Here is an 18425-nt window from a genome sequence, read left to right on the forward strand (position 1 = left end):
TGTGTCAATATAGGTTCATTGATTGCAACAAATGTACCACTCTTGGCTGGGTGTGGTGGCTCACATCTGTAACCCAGAAATTTGGGAAGCTGAGGAGGGAGGAACACTTGAACCCAGGAATTCAAGACCAGCCTGAGCAATTTACAGAGACCCCCACCTCTAAATAAAATTTTTTTTAATTAGGCAGAAATTTAAAAAACTAGCCAGGCATGGTGACACATGCCTGGGGTCTCAGCTACTTGGGAGGCTGAGGTGGGAGGACTGCTTGAGCCCAGGAGGTCAAGGCTGCAGTGAGCTGTGATCACACCACTGCACTCCAGCCTGGGCAAGAAGGGAGACACTGCCTCAAAAGAAAAAAAAAAAGCAAAAACAACAAAAAAAACAGATACCACTCTGGTAGGGGGTGTCAACAGTGGGGGGCTGTGCATGTCTGGGGAGGTTGTGTGTGTAGGTATATGGGGCATCTTTGTGCTTTCTGCTCAGTTTTGCAGCAAACCTAAAACTTCTCTTTTAAAAAATCTATTTAAAATGGAAAAATGAGGCAAATAGGCCAAGAAAAGAAATGTAAAAAAAAAAAAAAAAAATGAGTAAGACCACAGAGAAAGCGTGCTTTAAAGTATGCCACTGTATCAAAGAGTAGGCACACCAAGTCCAAATATAAACCCAGGAAGGAAATTATTTGAGTCAGGCATATGTACAGGTAGCTGCTTATCTCTGAGTTTCTCCACCTTTGTACTGTTTCACATTCGAGCTTATTCTTTATATGAGGAAATTTTCCTGTGCCCCTTGAGTGACTTACCTTCTGTTATCCACTGTCAATGATCAGAAAACCTCTGAGAAAACAGAGGTAGAAAACAACAGTAGAAAATGAAGAAAGCACAAGACTCCCGCATTTCATCACCTCTAGCAACGTCATGAGAAGTCCTGTAATTATAAAGTTGTAAGATTTGAGATGAAGCAGTCTAATCCCTCGTTTTTAAAATGAGACATTGAAGGCGAGAGATGCTAACTTCCCCAATTACCCCTCCAGAAACAGATCCCAATTCATGTCCAAGGAGTTCAGCTCAATATTCTCTCAAACAGGTCATATTGCAACATGAAGAAGAAAGAAAAACGGAATTAATTTAATAGAACTGTGCTTATGGCTATTTATTAAAATGTCTATTAAGTATTGATAATCCTGGGTCTGTGGCTCCAGCTCCCCACGTGCCCGCCCCATTGGATCCTTAGCTGACCACATCCACTACCTGCCCAAATCCAAGATTCCAGGATGACAGCTCTCCGGAACAACAAACTTCTGTGCACAGTGACTATCTCCAGTACTACATGCTTGATATATTCAGAAATAACCTAATTGTCTTATCCGGACTCAAATCTATTCCTGATCCCCTTCCTGCAATAATGGCCCCGCTAGCCGCCCCGCCGCCCCGCCGCCCCGCCGCCCCGCCGCCCAGCCGCCCAGCCGCCCAGCCGCCCACCCAGCCGCCCAGCCGCCCAGCCGCCCAGCCAGAAACCTCCAGAGCTCTAGGCCCCTTTCGTCCCTCAGTGCCCTCCTTTACTTGCTTCTCCTGCCCTGTTCTTGCTCCACCTAAGCATCTGCCTCATCTAGTGCTTCCTTTCCATCCCACACAACTGCCTTACCCCAGGCAGGCTCTCATCATTTCTCATTTGCAGGCTGTGGTAACTTTCCCATCATTTTTCTCTGATCTCCACATTCCTTTCAGATGATTCTTTCTGAAACACAAAGCAAATGTCGCTTCCTTAAAACTCTTCCATGCCTCTTCATCACTTTCAAAATAAAGTCTCACACCCTTACTTCCCATTCAGGGTCCTGAATGTGTGAATCCCGCATTCTTCTTCAGCCTCGTTTTGCACTGCTTCTCCTCCCTCACCTCTGGGTGTCAATTCTGAGCTTCTTAAAATTTTTTGCAAGATACCTTAACATGTACCTGCTCCTTGGTGCTTACTGGCATCCATCTACCCCTCCTGCCCTGCCCCAGATCAACCGAGCTGAGTCCTCCCCACTCTCCAAGGCTCAAGTCACAAGTTGTCTTTATTCTGTGGGACCCACATAGGAGTTAGTCAGGGTGATGGGATGGCCCCAGTATCAGGATCTTATATTCAGGGAGGGCTTCCGAATCTACATCTCCATGAAAGCTGTGGTGAAATGGGTGGGAAAAGCAGGGCCAAATCTCCCTCTCAGAGCCAATCACTAACCCTTCAGGTTTAGCTAATTTGCATGTAGCCCCCTTGGGGACAAGTGAATGACAATCCCCCAGGAACCACTGCAGAAAGAACTTTCTACACTATAGTGGATTGGAGTCCTGAGATCCACAATGGTGGGCATTGGTCTCACGACACCTGTGCAAGCTGTCTGTTCCCTCTTGAGCACTTGTGAAGGCTAGTGCATTGCAGAAGCTCTCTGGACCTGGCTCTGAGAGAAGCCTCATTCTAAATCCAATGACCTGCACAGGCAGGCACAATAAATGTAAATAATCTGGAAAGGCTAAGCCGGTCGAAGCCAGCCAAGTGCATGCAGCTCTTACTCCACTAGCTTTGACATCTGCGGTTGCCCATCCCCTGCACCCTTCACCCTGGAGGAATTCACTGTTCTCCCCCACCTCCTAACACCTCCCAGCACTTCTAGGAGCTCCTTAGAACAGGAGTCGCTTTACTTAGTGCCTCATGAATAATAACACTTAATAAGTGTTGATTGTGTGAATGAAAACATTATAAGAAGTACCACTTACAGATTTGGTGATTCCTCGCTGTTTTGAAACGAATAGCTAAATATGTTTTCTTTTATACATAACATTGAAACTACTGTGACAAATACCAGCTAAGTTTGTTATATTTAATGCCTCCAGGTAATAATTTCCTCTCCTAATTTTTTTGTGCTTGTTCATCCTCTGAGTCATCGTTCCTCCCTCACTTCTTAATAATGTCTTTCTGGTTCTGCTTCTAAAGGTTGTTTAAAATCGAAAGGCCTATTTAATGAAATAACTTTATGTGAGACGAGGAGCTGTTTTGCGCATTTTTCAGGGGCTGACACTGCCACACAATACTGTCTTCAGATTTTCCATTTTAATTAAACTATTACATTCAGTTGTTTGAGTCTCATCTAGTATATGTGATCTTTTGTAAAATTTTAACAAATTCACCAAAACAATTGCAATTTGTTCCTCCTAATTGTATGAGTTGAAACCTACAAGTTGACCAAAAATAGTCTTAGAAAAATTATTAAGATTTTTCAGAATTTGCATTTTTCCCAAATACTCAGGTTTCTAAGGATTGAAAACAAGGAGACAGGAGAAAAGCATCATGCCATATTCATATATCACACATCCACTTCTGCAATTTAGCTTCAAATCCACAAGAGAAATTATTGCAGTAGATGGCATGAAGTTAATCTCTATTCATTCACATTTGCAGAAACACCACACATGATCAGAATGCTGAATGAACTTGCATTCACAAATTCAAACCAGGGATGATCCATCTTGAAGATGACATAGATACCAAAATCCAGGCAAGCAAAAGTAGAGAACAGCAAGGCATTGATCGAAGGAACCAGGTAGTATGTTTTACTATATTTTAATTCAGTGATCCCTAGGACTAGCGGTAGGTGCTAAGATACCTAGATAAATAGACAGGTAGGAAAATAGATGTTTTAAATAAAGGAACAAAAGGTTAAGTAAAACTGACAAGTATAGCAATAGAAAGTCATATTTATTCTGATTTTTAATTAAAACTATGACCAAAATAATAAATGTTCTCCTGTGAATTGGGGGGTCTAACATACATATAATTATAAATGAATATTAAAAGGCTTTGGGTTGGTATTTCCCAGTATCTTTCCTCTTACATCATGCTAGTCTAAAAAGTACTATAATAAACTTCACCAATTTGGTGAAAGCTCTCCCCCTTGTTCCTTTTTATAACTTTGCAGTGACTATAAATAAAGGCGAGGAACAAAATCATTATTTTTAAGTAAAATGCTAACCACATTAATTTGCAAGTCTGATTGGTATCTCTTTCAGAAAATCACAAGTAGTATAAATAGCATGCAATGTGAAATTGTCATAGTAAAAACTGCATACCCTTGCTTAATCTATATCTATCTCATTCAGAGATAAAGTTACTGTATTATGCTTTTACGATAATCGCTAAAAATAATATTTTTGAATGGTTTTTGCGCAACAGACTTTCAAACCCCCTTGTTTTCCCCAACATTATTACATTTGAGTAAATAAATTAGGTATATAGGAAAGACTTTAAGGGAACCAAAATATAATCCAAATGTAGGCATGTACTGAGTTGATATAAACATCTATTTTCCCTAAGCTCTTACCTTAGGGAAAAAGCATCTTCCAAACAAATGAAAGCAAATGTTACACTCAAAGTCTTTTATTATCTGGACCCAGCCTCCTCTACTCTCACAATACCCAAGGCTCCAGCTCCAGTGGATTGGTCAACAGGGGTCTGAAAACCCTGCAGAGCGAGGTCTCAGCTCTTCTGCTCAGATTACATTGCGCCTCTCTTCCTTCCTTCCCCACAGGTAGTTTCCTGTTCATCCTACATGGCAAAGCTCAGAAATTGCCCCTAGAAAGATTTCCCTACCACATCACTCCCCCTCATTTGAATCAACCAATTCATTCCTCCTTCGCCTTTGCTCCAACAGCATCTGTTCATACCACTTTCATAACAAGCCTCAAATTGTTTTAGGCTTGGCTGTGTGCTCCCACCTCCTCTGCTAAGCTGACAGCTTCAGAGACCCACCTACCCATCTCTTATTTGTTGAAACATAGTAGGCACTTACTGAATGTAAGTTGTGTTAAAGGAGAGTCCCATTCAGAGAGGGCTGTAATTTTGATCACTCTCTAATGCATTTTAGAAGATGTAAAACTTCACTCCTATTCGGTGTAAGCACATGCACAGCAGCAGCATGGCTTCCTTTTCTGTTAGAATCATGTCCTACCAAGTGATCTTGGCACTTAGTCAACAATGGGACTCAGGAACTTCCAGAAGTCAGCGCAGCAAATGCCCACTCTGTCAGGCCACCAGCCTCAGCCCTGTTCTTAGTACTCTATAACCAAAGAACAAACAGGTCAGATAGGCCCACGGGGCTCCCTGGAAGATGCTAGATACTTACTGACTTTCTGGAGCAATCTATCACCGCTCCTTGCGTAGCTCCTCTGTATTTCTGAATTATTTTCTCCTTCTCCTCCCTCTCCAATTACATTAGTTTCCCTGGGTCCAGTGCTAATATAGACTTCAAATTTACAGCGTCAGCAACACCACATAGAAATGCTGGCTAAAATGCAACCAAATAAGATTAATAGGTAAATTTGGAAAAAAGCAAAGGAAATCTACAGGTGCCAGAAATAAAAGAGGAACTCAAAAACAGAGCAATAAGCTTGTTTCCTGATACACAAGCAATAAGCTGGTCCCCTGGAAATGTTAGTCCTAAAATAAGTCCCTGACTCCCAGGGGGAAATACATGGATGCATGGCCACAGGGTCTTGAAAGGCAGGAAAGTGACACCAAGACTCACACAGTTCGCCAGGACCCTATCATGGGTGACGTCTCCGTGAACAGGGGTCTAGAAAATCTCTTACCAATTTTTCTCCAGGGAAACATGAAAAATTACTTCTGTGAGGGCTTTGGGGAAAAGTAATTCCATTATCAGAAGCAAAACTCCAAATCTGCAATTTATGTGAGTGTTGGGGAACATTTAGCAATCTAGGTGGTATAAGATTCCCAAGTTGAGAGATTAAGGTAAATACTGCTATATGTTTAATGAGAACTCCCTAAAATTTTAGCAGAAGCAACACCAAGAATACTTTGAAGAAGCTCCATAATCCAAGATGCACTAAACTCCCACACTTAAGCAAACAACACTCAAGAGGCATTTGCAATTTTTAAAAATATATGAAACAGAAAAATGAGCAATCAAGAGTGTCAACAGACAACAAAATAGAGAGAAGTAGGATTAGCATCCTCTGATACAACAGAGCAATCAGAAAGAATGTTTAACATGTTTAGAAAAGTAACAACACTATAAAAATTGATTAAACAATAACATAAAACATAGATTGATACTAAAAGACAGAAAGTCTTTTAAAAATAAAAAAGCATACTGCGAAGTAATCTACAGATCAAAGAAAAAAATCATAATGTAAACTGGAATATACTCAGAATTAAAAGAGAATAAAAACACTATGTTTTAAAGTTGTGAAGCACAGGCCAGGCGCGGTGGTTCACGCCTGTAATCCCTGCACTTTGGGAGGCCGAGGCGGGAGGATCACGAGGTCAGGAGATGGAGACCATCCTGGCTAACACAGTGAAACCCCGTCTCTACTAAAAATACAAAAAATTAGCTGGGCATGGTGGCGGGTGCCTGTAATCCCAGCTACTTGGAAGGCTGAGGCAGGAGAATGGCATGAACCTGGGAGGCGGAGCTTGCAGTGAGCTGAGATCCTGCCACTGCACTCCAGCCTGGATGACAGAGCGAGACTCCATCTCACAAAAAAAAAAAAGTTGTGAAGCACAACCAAAACAGAATATAGAGAATGATGTATTGTGTAAATGTTTATATTAGAAAAAAGCTGAGTAAGCAGTTAATTCATAAAGACAGATAATAACAATAAAATAAGCCCTAAAAAGTTGATAGAAAATTGGCAGAATTTAGTGAAACAGAAAACAGAAAAAGACATAAAATTTTTAAAGTGTTTTTTAAATAAAAGACTAAGAAAAATAGAAAAATCTCTGGATATCGCCATTATAAAAGAAAAGAAGACATAAATAAATAATATTAGCAAAAAAAATTGATACAGACGAAAATAGAAGTAAAATGTCATTAGACATTATAAGGAACACCTTTCTGTTAATAAATATGAAAAGTTAGAGATATAGAAAATTTTTCAAAAAATATAAAGGTAGCAAAATTATCTCATGAAAAAACAGAACATGAAAAAACTTAAAATCAAATTTTTTGAAAAGAATTGAAAACTTTTCTATAATTTAAAAAGAATTTAAATTTTACCTGCAAGAAAATCACTGACAAAGGCAGTTTTACAGATGAGATAATATGAATAATCAAGGAAAAAAAATAACCCCACAGCTATACATAAACTGTTCTGGGAAATAGAAAGTGAAAGGCGGCTCACAAGTCATTTCATGAAATTGACTTCAACAAAAGAATCAGATGAGCCAATCATAAGAAGGAAAGTATAGGCCATTCCCCCCTTTTAAGTATAAATGCAAAAATTTTAAAGACAATATTTGCAAATCAAACCAAGCAATATATTTTTAAAGTAATGTTACATTAAGAGACAGTTCATAGTAACCACTTAGAGTTTATCCCAGAAAAGAAAGGCTAGATTAAAATTAGAAAAATGTATTAATATAATCACATTAGTCGATAAAATAATACAGAAAAAAAATTTGATTCAGAAAAAGCATTTGATAAAATTCCACAAGCATTCATGATAAAATTCAGATAACTAGGAAAAGAAAGAAAACATATGATGAAAAAAGATTTCTACAAAAAACTTATAGCAAACAGCAAACTTTATAGTGAAAATTGGAAGCATTTTCTCCCAAATTTGAGAAAAAGACCATACCGTCTACCACTTTTTTAATTAAAAATGCTACTGGAAACACAGCACTATGTACATTTATGATTAAATTTGGCTGCATGTTACAGAAAACGTTACCAATAGTGCCTTAAACAAGGTGGAAGTTAGTTTTCTTGCCTAAAAGAAATTCTGATGTCAGCACTGACCTAAAATTTTAGCTCCATAAATACATCAGAGCCCAAGTTCTTCTTCATTTCTGTTCCACCATTCTCAACATTTGCTTGCATTCTGAGGGGAATTTCATGATCCCAAAATGGGGACTGGAGCTCCAAACATCACATCCATTGATCCAAGCTTCAGAAAGGAAGACAGAAAAAAAGGCAAAAGGATGCACTTATCATTGGAGTTATCCTTCCCCTTGAAGAACTTTCTTGAAAGTCCAACCCACCTACTTCTATATACATCTCAGTTGTCATCCCTCCATGAGAGGCTGCAAAATGTAGTTTTTTTAGCTGGGCACATCGTGTTTCTATTTTTAAGAAAGAAGAATGCATTGTGTAGATGCCAGTCTCTGTTAGCTCAATACACAAGAAAAAGAGAATCAAAATATAGTGGAAAAAAAGAAATACATTTGTTATTGTAAAAGACATGGTTTTCTACATAGGAAACTCAAAAGAATCTATAGATAAACTCATAACTAATAAAAGATGTCAACAAGGTTAATGAAAGCAACATTAATACAGAAAAATCAAGAGTTCCTATAGACCAGACACTTTAAGAAATGTAGCTGTGTAACAATATTATACACATACACACACATAATAATAGGAAAGAAATCTAATAAAAATGTACAAAGAATTATAAAATGTTAAAGATACACAAGACCTAACTGATGAAATGAACTGTTCCTAGATAGAAAAACTCAATAAATATATCATCTTCCCCCAAATTAATCTCTAAATATCACCAAAATCCAATCAAAATTCCAAAAGCGTTGTTTAAATAACTTTACAAGATGATAATGAAATATATGTGGAAGGATAAACTGTCCAGTATAGGCAAGACAATTATTAAAAAGGAAAATAAGAGACCGATCTGCTCTAGCAAATACCAGCATGTTCTAAGGCTGTAGTGATTGTCATAGCGTTGTAATAGAACAGGGACAACCAAATAGACAAAGATAAGGGTTCAGAACCAAGAAAAGAGTTCTCACATTTGAAAGGTTGACATAAATTGAAGACAACATTACACATCAGTGTGGTCACAATGGTCTATTTAATAAGAAGTGGTGCCAAGATAATGGTTAGCTACACAGGAATAAATTAACTTAGCTTTCTACATCACAGCATGCAAAAACAATTGTTTTAGAAGAAAGTAGTAAATGTATTTATGACCTCAGGTAAGCAAAATATATCTTCAATAAGAAACAAAAAAAAAACTTATAAAGAAAATGTTAATAAATTTTACTACATTAAAAGTTAAAACATCTATTCATCAAAAGAAACTCTTAAAATACAGAGACAATCTACATACAAGAAGAAAGTATTTGCCATGCATAAAACTGACAAAGAATTAGTATCTCAACTATATCATAAATGCTTAAAAAAACAGTAGGAAAAGGAAAAATGACCTAATAGAATAATAGGCAAAGAAACAGGCAATTCACATCAAAGTGGAGCCTAAAAGCTAATTAACAGGGAAGAGTACATAAAAACCCATACAAGATGTTCTTTCATATTTATCCACTTAGCCAATATTTAAAAGTCTAATTTCAAGAGTTGACAAGAATGTAGGGAAATAGTAATTCATGTATTCTGCTATTGGGAGTATAAACTGGAAAATAATTTAGTAAAATCTAGCATAGGTAAGATATGGATATTTTCAAACCAGTGATGCTACTTCTAGGTACATTTAGAGAAACTCAAATATGTGTAGAGAAGACTCATAAGAATATTAAATGCAACATTTTACAAGAGCAAAAAGTCTAAAATAACTTTGAAGTGTATCCCACTGGGAGAATAAGTGGATAAATGGTTGTATATTGACAAACGGATTAATGGGATTATATATGAGCATTTGAAAGTGAAGTGGCTCTACATACATCATCATGAATAAATCTTAAAGGTAGAGGTTGACTAAACAAAGTAAATTGTAAAATGACATGTAGAACAATTGTTATGTATAAGCTTAAAATATACATAACAATATTATACATCACTTATGAAAGCTTACACATGTAACAAAAATATAAAACTCATAAACCTCAGAATAGTGATTACCTCCAGGAAAAGAGACAGAGAAATCAAACACTTTATCTCAAAAAATAACTGAAAATATCTAAGCAAATGAGACAAAAAGCATGCAAGATTTCATATGAATACAAAGATATGTTATTTTATATCATTCTCTGTGCTTTTTGTATGTTTTATGTAATTATTTTAAAAGGAAAATTACTAAAAAGGAAAAACACTTGCTCATCATAAAATTTCAAAACATATGAAACAATGATTAAGAAGAAAATGATCAATCTTAATGTTTTATTATATTTCCTTACTTTTTTTTGTTTTTTTTTTTTTTTGAGACAGAGTCTTGTTCTGTCACCCAGGTGGAGTTCAGTTCTTGGCTCACCGCAACCTCCACCTCCCAGGTTCACATGATTCTCCTACCTCAGCCTCCAGAGTAGCTGGGACTGTGCCATCACACCTGGCCAATTTTTTTATTTTTAGTAGAGATGGGCATGTTGCCCAGGCTGGTCTCAAACTCCTGATCTCAAGTGATCCACCCTCCTTAGCCTCCCAAAGTGCTGGGATTACAGGCGTGAGCCACCGTGCCCTTACAGGCAGCTTGTATGCATATTTTATATTGTTAAGCATATACTTTATTATCACTTTTCTATTGTCTTTTGTTTACTTTACATCATAGCGTAAGCATAAGCATTCCTCATGTTGTCTTAATGATGGCATGATAGCCCATTGAATGTCTATTTTGGGGCATTCAGTTTTTTCTAACTTTTCTTGATTGTGAAAATCGATGTAAGGAATGTCTTTGAACTGAGCTTTTCTGTATCTTTAATGATGCTTCTGAAACTCATTCTAAGTAGTCCAGCGATTACCAGCTGATTAAAAATAAATAGCTGGAAAATCTTTGGTCTCCATGGGAGAACCCAGGCAATGGTGTGGTCCCTTTGGACACCACGTTCCTCTACAGAACAGATTGTACAAACCCCGGGAGGGAGTCCCCAAGGAGCTGTATCCCAGACTAGTGACCAGGGATGTGACTGTGCAATGCTAATGTAGAGATGCAGGAAATGCAAAAAGATAAGATGTTAGCAAAAGCAGCATGTAGGCCAACAAAAACATCGGTAGTATTATTTAATATTATTTAAAAAACAAAAAATCCCAGCATGGGAATCATGTAATGCATGAAAATTCTAAATATCATTTCTATACAGTGACAAAAAAAACAGTAGCTTTATCTAAATGATAATACATTACCTTTTTTTAAAAAAAATTCTTTTCCCTTCTAATATATGTTTGTTGTACAAATGAGTGAAAATTGTTATCGGTTTACGATTACAATTTTCTTAGCCAACCTCTTTTAACAAAAGTATGTCCTACCTTTCAAAACACAAAAATAAATAAATAAAAACATAGCTCCCTTTAAGCTTATTGTACAGAAAAAAAAAGATAAAATAATAAAACATATGTCTCTAATTTTTAAGAGCAACATTTTTTGGACTTGTTTATGTGTTTCTATTACTATTATTATTAGTTCTTTTGTAATAGCAAAGAGATGCTGTCCTACTGCATTAGAGCAAACTCTAGTGGTAAGTGGGTAAGAAAAATCTTAGAGCTTTGCGAGAATGACGATTTTTACTTTCTCCAAGGAGTGACTTTGTAAAAGCCAGGAGAACCAAATGAAAAAGGCTTCGAGAACCAGGGACACTGAAGTCTTAAGGGATTCCTCATTATCCCTGAGCCCACAAGCAAGCCCTGGCAGTCAAAGCCCCAGGAGACACCCTTAGGGAGCTGTTAGGAAGCCACCCACACCCTCCTCCCTGCAGAGATCATTAGCTTTTCATCTCAAAGGCACTTTACAAACATTAGCCAATTAACAGAAGTAAGCAGCCATAAATACCAGTAAGCAAGCAGAGCAAGAGTACGATTATATAAAAGCCCTAGCTGAGATGTGTTTACACATTTGGAAGTAAAAATTTAATTTCAGCAAATGCAGTAGTCTCAAACAAAATTTACAGGTTATAGCTGTTAATGACATTAAGTTCTTCTATTATTAAAAAGAAAGTGCAGAATAAGTCCTGGATGGAACTTTTGGGAAATTCATTCTCTCCTCCCTCCAAAAAAGAAAAAGAGAGAAAAAAAAAAGCATCGTTTACATGAGCCCCTGCTTTTTTAGCCAATAACCTGTGGAAATCCTTCTTTAAAGAGTATTATTCTCAAGAACTCAGTCCCCCCAACTAAGATCCATGGAATCAAAGTGGTAGGGAATGAAAAAACAGTTCATTTGGGTCCTATTATATATGATGCTGATTGCTACTGAGTTCATTCATTTTTGTGTTGTGATTTATTTCTGGCAACATAATTTACACTTCTCAGCACCGTGAGTAAAGACAATACAACCTATCTTGGTTTTTATGGGCAAAATTAGTTTAATTTTTAAGGGCAAAATTAATCAGCTTGAGCAGAAAACAGACTTTGAAGGAAAAAATATGCATATTAAAATAAGTAATTCCTTTGCATCTATTTACCTAGATGAAATTTTGATATGTTCTGTTGCCACAGTAACCAAATATTCTGAGAGATACATCAGGTAAAGAACAAATACATGAGCAAAAAATGGTGAGACACCTTACCTAGCTTGTTCCTTCTACATAATAAAGCGAAGCACTGGCCTAATAGGGTGAGTCCCTAGAATGGAACTTTAATTGATTATAGAGTAAGCATATTATCATTAAATTTATTTTAATATGCTAATTATGTTGTATATGGAAAAACAGGCATTGCTTCTCCGGTCTTATCTGCACTGCTTTTCTCAAAACTCTCACAGAATAAGACAAATGGCATTTGATTACACAGTTCATCTAAAACAAAAGCAAAATTTACCTTTAGCATCCCCTTCAAGTTTTACACCTTTATTTGCCTACACAGAATAGATTTTCTTTTTAATGTATTACATTTCTTACAACCAGTATTGAGAAAGACAGAGGTTAACTTGCAAATGTTCTATTGAGATCATTACAGAGATGATCTGGAAAAATCTTAAAACAGCAATAATCTGGTCTAACAAGTAGACATCTGGCCAAAAACTAAAAGACCTAGCCTAAGAGCTGTGTGGTAAAGGGAAAGACTGCATACTTTGGAGTCAGACTAATTTGACTACAAACTCTGACTTCAGGTCTGAAAAAGATGTACTATTTCTTAGGCTCAATTTCTTCATCTGTAAAATAGGGGTATTACATACAGTCTTTAAGAATGAAGTGATCTGATTCTGTGAAAGGGTCAAGTAAAGAATATGATACATAGAAGCCAGGAACTATAGATAGAGATACATAGTTAGAAGATAGATGGATGGAAAGATGGTAGATTTGATGATAGGTAGGTAGACAAATAGATGATAGATAGATAGATAGATAGATAGATAGATAGATAGATAGATGATAGATAGATAGATGATAGATAGATGATAGATAGATAGATAGATGATAGATAGATAGATAGATGATAGATAGATGATAGATAGATAGATAGATAGATAGATAGATAGATAGATAGATGATAGATTAGATAGATAGATAGATAGATAGATAGATAGATAGATAGATAGATAGATGTGATATGATAGTCTCACTCCCCCATCCCCTTATCACCATCCCTTTCTTGTGACAACTTCAGACTATTGGATCTATCCATTGCTGTATCATCATCAACAATGTTGGGGAATGTATCTGAAATGGGTACCCCAAATGGCAATCTTGGAGGATTTGAGGCATGGGAACAGGGATAACAAAGGCAACCACAGGACCTACTATTTCACAGCACAACAGTGTGACTGTAGTCAATAAGAACTTAATTGCACATTTTAAAGTAACGAAAAAAGTATAATTGGATTGTTTGTAACACAAAGGATAAATGCTTGAGGGGATGGATGCCCTGTTCTCCATGATGTGACTATTACGCATTGCATGCCTGTATCAAAACATTTCATGTACCCCATAAATATATACACCTACTATCTATGTACAGAAATAAACAATTTAAAATTTAAAAAATTAAAAATAAAAAACAAAGGTAATCCTAGAAAACAGCACTTCCCTCGCACCAACCCTAAACTTCTCTCTCCCCTGTGATGACAAGAACACTACCAACCTGCAGAAGCCCTGACCTAGAAATACTGCCCTCATCTCTGACTAGTAGATAAACATCAAAGGAATTTCTGTGGCACAAGAAATTCAACCTCCCTGGGTACTCTAGTAGGCCCCAAGTGCTGAGTGGTGGCAGAGAGTAGCAGTAGCAGTTAACAGCCTACAGCCACACAGCCTGGGTTCAAATCGTGACTCTGCCACCTAGGAGCTTGCCTTAGACAAGTCGCCACTTACTCCCTGGGTGATCTTATAGTTACATAACCTCTCTGTGCCTCAATATCCTCACTTGTACAATGGGGTTTGTCATAGTAGTTATTTCATAGGACTGTTGTGACAACTCAAGACCAAGTGAGAAAATATATTACAATAGTAAAGGTGCTTGGTATTATTATCCTTTCCTTCATGCTCTGGAGCTCAAAAGTATAGATTAAGCCCTTATAGGCTTTCCCAGGGATGTTACATAAAATTTCATCAAAGTCAGAAAAATCTCACCCCATCTTCAAGCAAGGATGGACCTCTAGGCCTCACAAATCCTGCCCAGTGTCGAACTCTTTTAAATCAATGGGAATAGCCATGGTGTTCACAGGTGCACAGGAGAAGCAAAGGAACACATTGCTAGAAAAATACAAAAACCATCAGGATATTACATTCAGGGTTCAGTCAAAAAAAGAGGGGAGTCCTAGAACGATAAAAGATAAAAAGAAGACAGAAAGACTCAATGATAAACTTCTGCATTTGACTTGAGTCCCTGGTTTCTGAACAAGTGGTGGCACCATCCTATCTCACTCGCTCTGGCTACCTAATCTCTTTCAAGTTTCCGTCAGTCCCCCACCACCCTTGATTTGTTTAAGCCATCATCATTTATCCCTTCAATTACTACATCTTACTTGATCTTCTTCCACATCTGTTTCATCCAATCTACCTTCCACACAGCTACTAAACATCTTTTAAAGATATATTTCTGGTCATGATCCTCCTCTGTCTAGTAGCTATCAGTTGTACCTCATTATCCTCATAACAAGTCTAAACTTCTCAGCAAGAAATATCTTATTGCCTTCATCATCTATACCCACCTACTTATCCAGCCTAATCTCTCACCCACCTTTGTCTTTCAACTGGAACTTTCATTGACATTCTACCAAATGACATCTAATCCATTGAACAAACCATGCACTCTCTCACCTCTGGCCCATTATGCTAAAGTATTTGGAATTCTCTTCCTCCTGCAAGGTGGTATAGTGATGGATAAGGTAAATTTTATTTTGCCTTGAACATTGCATTTCCTTCGTTCCATGTAACTTCTTTATGTTATACAATGAAAGAACAGCTCATGAGAAAATGTTCACAACAGCAAAATGTTCATTGAATTACTCTGAAGTTTATTTAGACATGTTCTTATATATCCTTGGGACTGTTTTCTAATCATCCCTGAAAATTATTTCCTAAAGGATGACACTCCTTTTGAATTAAATGAAGTATGTATATATAGCAGCTTATGGAATCTACTTTTTATGCTGTTGGGATGACAGTAATAGCTGTCTCCCACGCTGAAACAAAATGTTCTACAATTACAATACAGAAGAACTAGTAGAATAAACTTGAGAACTGAAACTGAGGACTCGCCATGTCTCTATGTGTTCAGTTATCTAGTGCTTTATCTTACCATTTAAAAAGTTGTTTTGTTTTGTTTTGTTTTGTTACTATAAGCACTCTGAAAAGAATAGTATTAGTTGTGCATTGATCTGTTTCCCTTATGATGAAAATTTAATAGAAGGCAGTCTCTTTATTTGGTCCAAGGGGAGGGATTTAAGTTATTTTTCAAAACATAGAGGACTACCCAAAGCAGCCCTCACTGACTTCTCAAGCTCCCAAACAAATGGCAGGCCTGCTAGAGGCAACTGGGGATATGACTAGAGCCAAGAGGTGCACTCACTCAAATTTTGGCAACCCAGCGCAGAGCACTGAACAATTATTCACACACTCACTCACCAAGGGACCCTTCATGCTTAGCTCTTACCACCACAAAATTCTACACCCACTGTAATTCTGTGCATCCTCTCTATTCCTCCATCCAAGATGCTCTCCCCTTCTGATAATCAAAAAGCTCCTCTACATCTTTGACTTATTCTTCTTCACTATCTTGGCTTAATCAAGTCTTAGCTGTCCCCTGAGTACCCTGCTTCCCCTAGACCCTCTGAAATGAAGGCTATCTTCTCTTCTACATCCCAGCGTATTAATGATCAAGAGAAGATTCGGTGTCTCCTTTACTCACCATTGCTCGTTCGAGACCATGACATACTCTCTGTTGCAAAATCCCTGTTCCTTTGAGCCAACCATTTGGTAATATCATTTCTTCTTTGTCTTCAAAGAAGTATTTTGAGCTTCTGGCCCTGCTCCTTCATTCACTGAAGACTTTAGCTCCTTCCATCATCCCAGACAACATAGTGTCTACATAGATGACATTGTATGAAAAGCCCTTACCTCAATTCTTTGACCTTTTTATTTCCAATTATATTTTCTTTGTTTTTTTTTTTAATTTTTATTTTAGCTTTGGGGGTACATGGGCAAGTTTGTTATAAAGATAAATTGCATGTCACTGGATTTGGTTTACAGATAATTTCATCACTCTAGTAATAAGCACAGTATCTGATAGGTATTTTTTCTGATCCTCTCCCTCCTCCCACCTTCTACGCTCAGGTAGGCCCCAGTGTCTGTTGCTGCTCTCCTAATATTCATGTGTTCTCATTGTTTAGCTCTCACTCTCAAGTGGGAATACACAGTATTTGGTTTTATGCTCCTGTGTTAGTTTGCTTAGGATAATGGCCTCCAGCTCCATCCATGTTGCTGTGAAGGAATGATCTAATTCTTTTTAAGGCTGCATACTATTCTGGGGTGTGTATGTACCACATTTTCATTACCCAGTCTACTGTTGATGGGAATTCAGGTTGATTCCATGTCTTTGCTATTGTGAATTGTGAATAGTGCTGCAATGAACATACACATGCATGTGTCTTTATGGTAAAATGATTTATATTCATTTCAGTATATAACTAGTAATAGGATTGTTGGATTGCATGGTAATCTTGCTTTAAGTTCTTTGAGGAATCACCACCCTGCTTTTCACAATGGTTGAACTAATTTACACTCCCACCAACATTCAATTATATTTTCTATAGCTTCACCTCGTACTTTCTTTAGCTTCTCCTCAGCAACCCACTTCTAAAATCACAACATGAAGACAGCAAAACCAAACCCCTTCAGAAATTTAAAATCTGACCCTAACCCCCTTTTTCCTGCCTCTTTTGCCCAAGTGCCACTCCTTCAGCAGCCTCAGTTACATGGAACCTTCACTCTCTCTCCCCAGCCCCTCCAGTTTTCATGTCTCTCTTTGCCCAGTTCAGATGGTATGGAGCATTTCAGACTCTTTCACTTTCCTGTCCTTCCTCCTTCCTTTTAGAAAAACAGAGTATTTCTGCTTTTTTCAGGAGTCAACTTCTATAGCTTGTGTTATCTTCTTCCCTTTCTGGTCCCCCTTCTCAGTCTTCCTTGCCAATTTCTCTTCTCTTACTTGTCACCCAGTTGCTCTCCTGCCCTCTTCAATTCATTTTCCATACAAAATACAAAGTGATCATAGCTTACAGCTACCTCTTTCAATGTCTTCCATTTCATTTAAAAAGAAATATGAAATCCTTAACATGGGCTTCTATAGCCCCAAATAACATGGCTCCTGCTTCCATCTAGACCCTCATCTTTCCTCCGTGCTTTCTAAACTCCAGCCACACTGACCTGCATGCTGGTTCTGAAACAAGTCCAACCTGTTCCTTCCTTGTGCTTTCTCCTGGGTTCTTCCCTCTGTCCACCTACGGCAGAGTTTCCCCAAGCTTTGCCTAATCAATCCCATCCATCCATCAGGGTTTGGCTCCGATATCAAAATTATCTAGACGCCTTCCCTTAGTGTCCATCTAAATTTCATCTCTGTTATCCCTTCATGCCTCCCATGACCTTTTTGAAGAACAATGATCACCATGCTTAATTGTATACTTTATTGACATCGTAATTTGCTCAATACTTCTAAGCTCTATTAGGAAAAGATTCTCTATGTTTTGTTTATCATTATATCCTCAGGGTCCAGAACACAGTAGATGCTCAATCATGCCAAGACAGAAGGAATAATAATGATGTTCATATACCTGTTCAGTGGGACTATAAGTAGCCAAACTGTTTCCTTCCATAGTTTAGGAGACATGGGACATGGGAAGTGCAGTATCTTTATATTGCTTTAAAACCATTATTGATATTTCCTCCTCCATACACAACAGAAAAATGCTCAAAATTGTTATCAAACCATGGATAGTAGTTGTTAAATGTATACTTTGGAGACAGCATGTCTATTTTATATTCCAGTTTCCAGAAGCACTAGCTATGTGACCCTGTGCAAATCCCATAACCTCTCTGAGACCCAATTT

General features: G+C 37.5%; 1 long non-coding RNA gene across 1 annotated transcript in view; it reads right to left on the reverse strand.

Moving 5' to 3' along the window:
- Nucleotides 1–1617: 1617 nt before the first annotated feature.
- Nucleotides 1618–18425, reverse strand: part of LOC129489686 (uncharacterized) — a 185798-nt gene continuing 168990 nt past the window's right edge. The window contains exon 3 of the long non-coding RNA XR_008660072.2: nt 1618–1734. This is a non-coding gene — a long non-coding RNA (uncharacterized lncRNA). The remainder of the gene's footprint in view (nt 1735–18425) is intronic.

This window comes from Symphalangus syndactylus, chromosome 1, assembly GCF_028878055.3.
Source record: "Symphalangus syndactylus isolate Jambi chromosome 1, NHGRI_mSymSyn1-v2.1_pri, whole genome shotgun sequence".
NCBI classification, from domain to species: domain Eukaryota; kingdom Metazoa; phylum Chordata; class Mammalia; order Primates; family Hylobatidae; genus Symphalangus; species Symphalangus syndactylus.